Source organism: Alligator sinensis, unplaced genomic scaffold (assembly GCF_000455745.1).
Source record: "Alligator sinensis unplaced genomic scaffold, ASM45574v1 scaffold1599_1, whole genome shotgun sequence".
NCBI lineage: Eukaryota > Metazoa > Chordata > Crocodylia > Alligatoridae > Alligator > Alligator sinensis.
Window position 1 is genome coordinate 641,661 of NW_005842809.1, and position 7,226 is coordinate 648,886.

Here is a 7,226-nt window from a genome sequence, read left to right on the forward strand (position 1 = left end):
CCCCAGACACACCCACACCTTCCCCACACCCCACAGACTCACCCACCTACAGCCCTCCACAAATCTATACCCACCCCTCCATGGCCCCCCACCCCCCATAGTGTACAAGCGTAAGATTTCATTTTAAGCTATTGTGTGATCACCTCTGTGTACACTACACAAACACATGTAAATCAGGACAAAATATTTAAAAAAATAAAATTAATGTATGTTGTAGATGTTTGATTTTAAAAATATAATTTGGTATTTTTCTGGTTCTGAGATGGCAACACCCTTTGCTGAAAGGAGTATTTCCAGGAGCAAGGGGAGGGACTTCTCGTGGCAAAGGTTGGGGGTTAGGGCATGGGACTTCTGGTACCTAGATGGCAACCAGGGGGCAGGACACATGTCAAGGGGCAGAGCTACCCATGCCGCCCTTGGCAGATTGCCAAAACTCGGTAAATGGCCCTCTGCACAAAATAATTGCCTGCCCCTGCTCTAATGTGTTCTTACCCTACTCTAGGCTGATTATTTTTTCCCTTTTCCTTGCTGCTAACTCTATCATTTGAGACCTGAATTTTTTTTTGAAACCTGAAGTGAAAAAAAATGCAGTAAACACTTCAGCCTTCTGGCCATCATTCATTATTAGTTTCCCTTGCCCAATCAGTAAGGCTAGGAGCAGACATTACACACAAACCAGTTTAGGTGATCAGAAACTGGTTTAAACCTATAACAGAACAGATGTTCAGTGCATATAAACCAGTTTGAAAATGGCTGAAACCAGTTTGAGATAAACCCAGTTGAATGTAGTATCAGACTTAACTGATTTGTGTCAAACCTGTTTATGCAGTGTCTGTCCCAGACCCCTTTCTGGTTTAAGTTAAATCAGAATCTCCCAGCATCCCAGCATGCTCTCTGGGCTGGGCAGGGCTCTCTGCTCCACAGCAGAGCTAGCCCCTCCCCTCTGCTCCCTGGCTGCAGCTTGGCAGAGACTGCAGGCATCTGCCTGCTCCCTGCCTCCCCTCCCTGTCCCTTCTGCCTTACAGGCACCTCTCAGCATTAGCTAGCAGACCTCATCTGGCTATGGTCTGCTCTGTGGCAGATGGGGCAAAGGCCGAATGAACAGGTAGCTGGTAATGTCCCTCTGTTGTTTTCTTGATGGGGTGATAAACACTGAGTTAGGGGTGATCAATTCCTTGCTGGGCTGGTCAGAAGTGGGGGAACCCCTCCCTAGTCAGAACGTCCTGCCAGGGCTTGGCAATGCCCCCCTCAGCTCAGCACTATGCAAGGGTAGGCAGGACTGCTCTAGTGCCCCCCAGCTTCTAGTCTGAGCCACTGCAGGCATGTGCCTGCATATCTGGGATGTCTTTTTGGTTACAAAATGATTTAGCGTAGCCAGGTTTGACTAACCTGCAAAGATTGAATCAATTCAGGCTCAGGCTTTTTGAATGTCTATCACTAGCCCAAGGGACCCATATTATCCTTCATCTTTCTCTTACTTCTCGTGTATTTATAGGATGATTTTTGCTGCCTTTGATGTCCCTTGCTAGGCTAGCAATGCTAGCTATATCTCAATTTGTCCCTTGGCTTTCCTGATTTTTTTCCCGCTACTATACATTTAAACTCATCCTTAGTAAGTTGGCCAAATTTCCTCTTTTTGTGAGATTCCTTTTGAAGTTTCAGTTCATTGAAGGATTCACTGTTTCACCAAGTGGGTCTTTTGATTCATTTATGATCCTTTCTTTACATCAGGATTGCCTCCATTTGCATCCTTAATATTGTCTTTTGATGGTATAACCTGCTCTCCAGGATAGCTTTTTCCCTTAGGCTTGCCTCCTACAATGAAACACAGCCTTTCCCCCCCACCAGGATCCTGCCCATCAGTTTTTGGAGTTTGAACATTTGAAAACTGCTTTTCTGAATTCCAGTGGGGTTTTTTGTTTTGTTTTGTTTTTTGAAAATTCTGATCGTTTTCCCAAGGCGTCATTCTGGGTTTTACAAGCAGTCTCTCTTTCAGTTATTCTTTTATTCCAGTCACAATCTGGTCTCTTTGCAAGAACTCACTTAGCCCTTCATCCCAAAATGTACTCTTTAGCCTTAGGCTAGTCATAAGCTCATCTACATTTTCACCTTCATGTGGTACCCTCTGATAAAAATATCTGATAAAAACATGTAGTTTTCATCATTAAAACTAGCATCTGAACTAAGGCTGTCTTCTGAGTATTGTCTTTTCTTTTGTCCCCCTTTGCTTGAAGACACAGACTGAAGCACTTTTTAAACCTTCTCTGTTTGACCCCTCCCTATTGGCAGAGAGTTTTGAGGTTGGTGGAGCTTCTACATTCATCCTCTGCAGATATTTCCTTAGTCCTTTTTCAAGTTCCTTAGTTCTGGTACCATGTCTGCCAAGTAGTCATTCATAGGCATAGCCCAGGAGTCTGAGCTCTAATTTATCTAGACTGCATAATATTACTTCCTGCATAACAACTGCTTTCAACTGGCTAGAACATCTTAAGGGTATAGTTCCACATACATTAGATGCCCATAGGACTACATGGCAGCTGAATATGAGCTTTGAGGATTGCAATTTTGGACTTAGACATCCAAATCCATTTAAGACACACTTTAGGTGAGAAGCTGGGTAAATTGCTCTGCATGCACATCCATGCCATAGCTAGACTGAGGCAGTCTGTTTAAAGGTAGCTTAGGTATCTCTATACTACACATCAGTCTGCAATGTAGATGTAGTCTTAGACTGTCAGTTTTGGGGGGAAATCCTGTGTTTCATTATGTGTTTATATAGTACTTAGTGCAAAAGGATTCTGATTTTTATTGTGGCCTCCTGACATTACTGTAATGCAAGTAATAGAATAATAAAAGAATAAGAGGAAGTCTGCATTTCACAGAACTGTAACTTTTATTTAAAATGTCAAGTAATAGAATAATAAAAGAATAAGAGGAAGTCTGCATTTCACAGAACTGTAACTTTTATTTAAAATGTATGACTGTGTACATCTTCCCAGCGCATCAGTTAGTTCACTATCCAATTTTTTGCTGAGGCTCAGAGAACAAATGAGAGGCACAATGTCTTTTTGAAATCAAAACTCAGTAGAATCTGAAACTGCAAATGTCTGGCAAAAAAACCCTCTATAACAAATATACGTGGGTTAATTTTCAGCATAAGAGATTCCACGTTAAGATAAAGCTCAAAGTCTGTTTTTAATGTGAAATTATGGAACACATTTTCAGACTACTCGGCAAATCCAGTAAGTATATAACTTTTTCCATTATAATGCGCCTAATATTAATTCCCTCCCCATATAATTACGTATTAGCAATGCTTAAATTGCCTTTAGTAAAACAGAAAATTATTTTTTCTTTCACTTAAATGAAAAAATTAACTCTAAGTTCTCACCAATGGTACAACTGCCTAGATATATGATTGACAGATTTTTTTAAAACCAGGAAATAACTTTTGGAAACAAAAATATGGATTAAGTCTTCAAATTGTTCATACAAACTGGGTGAGCGGATAGGTAGAGAATAGTATTCTTGCTGGCCTATGGAGAAGCAACAAAAATATCTTTTAGTCCTCACTTTAATGTTGTTTCTGAAGTAGAAATATATGTTGCCAAATGAACTGGATCAGCTAGCTGTGCTAGGATGTGTCCTAGCACAGCTGATTCACTTCATTGAGCAAAATACCCATCTCCTGTTGTCCTGCCCTGTGATACTGCAGGACAATGGGTGGCATGTTCTTCTAGTCCTTGAGGAGCCCAGTTCTGAACACCCTGGGAATTCCTTCTCAGTGTTGGGCCCATCAAGCCCTGGGAATGCCTGCCCAGCTTCCCTGCTTACTGAGATGTGTCCCTGGGATTTCCGTGTACACATGTGTTTCAGTGAAGTTAATTACTCTGCCATAAGATAGTAATGAATTTACTGCACCCTAATACTGGCACATGTGGATATGATGATGCTTTTATGTAGAGCTAATTAGTCTACTCCATAGTAAATCACATGTGTAGATGTGTCCTTTGTAGTACAAAAAGGGGTATGAATGTCTGTGTGCTTGGCTTTTGTGCTACCATAAAAATGTGTATGGCAGCACAAACATGACAAAAAAAATGTCTATTTTCATCCTGAGAGTTGTAACTCTAGGTCTTTTTAATGCTAGGTCCTGTCTGATTGGAGACATCTCAGTGAAACAACAGTCTGTTGGAATATGCAGGTCTGTTGAAATTAAAGCATCTCACAAAAATAGGTTGATTTTGAAGGAAAACTGAAAAGTCTGGCAATGTTGAAACATGAATTAAAAAAAAACGTACTTTCTAAAAGACTTTGAATTGTATTTTATTTCTGATTTGGGGAATTATATCACTTTTCGTCAGCTCAAAATTAGGGCTGTGCGAAACAGCACTGTTCTGTTTCAACTTGGGTTTTGAGGTTTGGATGGAACAACGTTTTGTTTCGAATTTCATTTCGAGTCAAAACAACTGTTCCATTTCGCTTAATCAAAACATCTGTTTTGTTTAGCTTCATTGAAACAGAGAGACTGTTTTGATGCTGTTTCGACATTTCGCCCGACCATCATGCTGGGGAAAGGAACTCAGGCCAGCTGGGCTGACTTCCCATCCCCTGTGCCGGCTGGGGATAGGAAGTCAGCCCAGCTGGCCTGAGTTCCCATCCCCCACATTAGATCGGGCTGATCCTCGCACTGGGGATGGGCTGACTTCCCATCCCCTGCTCGATCTAGTGCAGGGGATGGGAACTCAGGCAGCTGGGCTGACTTCCCATCCCCAGCCCGATTGTAGGGCTGGGGAGGGAAACTGAAAGCCTGATCACAGTGCTTGGGAGGGGAACTGAGCCCGGGCTCAGTTCCCTTCCCCTGCACTATGATCGGCTTCCCACACCCCGGCGACAGGAGATGGGGAGAGCCAGGGCGGTGTTCCTGGCTACTGCTGGGTGCATAGCCCTGGTTCTCCCCTGTCTCCCACCACCTTGCTGCTGGCTGCTTCAAAACTTGAAATGTTTTGAAACTTTCGAAACATTTTGACTAGCCTCGCTTTGTTTTGAGGCTGTTTTGAAGCCCTTCGTTTTGATTCGATTTCACTGTTTCAAGCTCGAAATGAGTCAAAGCAGTGTTGAATTGAAACAGCCAGCGAAATTTTGCACAGCCCTGCTCAAAATACTTCCAAAAGGAAAATTCCATCCTCCAGGCAGCACTACCTTAGCAGCATCCTGGAAACAAAGCAACCTGCCCCAACAAAAACAAACAAAGAAACAAAAAACAAACAAACACGGAGCTAGTTTTGACAAGAAGACCTTAACAGTTCTTCTATTCTGCTATTATTATTTTTATAAATTAAAATTCAAAAACACTTTAGGATGATTTGACAACCAGTGAAATGTTGTGATCCTAAAAGTCAGGGGAACAATAATCAAGTACTCAAAACAAAAAAGGATTTCTAGGCATGCTACCTAAAACATATATGTTTATTTGTCATTGTGGTGGCTGACCGGCTGCCGGGCCCTGGCCAGTAGCCCAGAACGTCAGGTGGGTACTTTTGACCGATGGAGCGGAATTAGGCACGGATGCGTATTGGTAACAAATAGATTGTTTGCTTATGCCACTGATGTATGGGCACAGGCAGAGTTGACTGGCTTAGTTGCAGTTACAAACGAGTTACAAAGACTCTCTTAAAAGCGCGAGAGAAACGACGAAGTTTTCGTAATCGGCTTACTGCGGTACCGGGGTCGGGGTATGTTGGGAGGTCGGTGACGGGGAGTCACTGGTGGGTGATCAGTCTGCCAGGTTTACTCCGAGAAATGCACGGAGTTCTCTAACGTGGGCTCCGAGGTGTATGCGGAGTTCTCCAACGTGAGCGGAAACTGCTTTAACTTTTATATGACTAACAAGCTAATCGCTAGTCGCCAAATATGAATAATTTGGAACCGGCCAATGGTGGTGTGCGTGTTTGCATAAAGTTGGCAGGAACTTTTTCTAAGCTGTAATTTTCCATTACTGTGGCATATAGTTATTGGGTTCTGACATAGCGGAATTTTCCACTGTGCCATAACATTCAGAATGATTGACAGCAGAATGATTGACAGCGGGATGTTCCACTATGGTGGGAGATTCCACTGTGGCGGGAGATTCCGCTGTGCCATAGGCATCCAGCTACTAATGGGTTCTGACAGATATCACCTATTTAATTGGGGTCCTTGTGACAACCCAGACTGTAGCTGTGGCAAAACACACACCATGTCACATATGGTTGATGACTGCCCACTGGCTAAGTTCAGTGGTGGACTACAGGAACTGCACAGGGCCACTGAGGATGCTATCACATGGCTTGGCGATTACAGCTGATGGTCTGACTGACTGAGCTATTTAATTTAAATGACCAATACTTATTTCTTATAAAGACATCTTCCTTATAAATACAAAAATCTCAGGTTCAGGCTTTGATCATTTAACAAACATGTTTTGAGGTATCAAGGAGTAAAATCAGAAAGAATCATAGCTGACACAGCTGCTATTTCTAAAGTAACCAAATGGACTACCTTCCCAATCACTGCCCACCCTTCTTGAAGATTAAAACATCCCATTTTATTACTTGCTGGGGACAGAGTGTAGTTGTGATGCTCCAAGACTAACAAGTTAATAACAAGTTAATAATTTGTCTTCTGATTTCCTCCAGTTCCAGAGGCAACAACTTAATAGTTATGCCAGTGCAACCGTCCCTTTGCGCTTACTCTCCACCATGCATTTGGGGAAGAGGGACATAGCAGCTGAATGGAAGCTGTTTTCCTTTGCCCACTGCTATTGATGCTTTTGTATGTTAGGAGTGCCAGAGTCTGCTTAAATTGGAGAATTAAGATGCACAAAGATCTGAGATTTACATTTTTAGTCAAACTAGAAATAATATTTGTCAGAATAAACACAGTTTTCCTTTGGTAGTGAAATCGTTTTTTAAGTAGATAGGTCTTCCTTACCGAACAAAGAACAGTACTGATACCACAAAAATGTTGGGTATATTTTAAGCCAAAATGGTCGATCACCTACATTTCATTGGTGTAAGGGCCTTGTTTGAGCTGCTCAAATGCTGATCTGTGTTAATGCTAAAAACCTTCTCTGTCTTCCACCTGCACAGCTGTGGCTTGTCACTAGAGGGTTGGTGAGCAAGGACCTGATATCTGTGAGTTGCCACTACAGGGCTGGTGAGTTAAGACAGGCTTCTATTCCTGCT

General features: G+C 42.4%; 1 protein-coding gene across 1 annotated transcript in view; it reads left to right on the forward strand.

Annotated features, from left to right (window-relative positions):
* The first annotated feature begins 7,126 nt into the window (after positions 1-7,126).
* The window catches only part of SLCO1A2 (solute carrier organic anion transporter family member 1A2), a 35,073-nt gene continuing 34,973 nt past the window's right edge, over positions 7,127-7,226 (forward strand). Inside the window, exon 1 of the mRNA XM_006035153.3 lies at positions 7,127-7,197. The gene's annotated coding sequence lies outside the window, so the exon portion shown is untranslated. The remainder of the gene's footprint in view (positions 7,198-7,226) is intronic.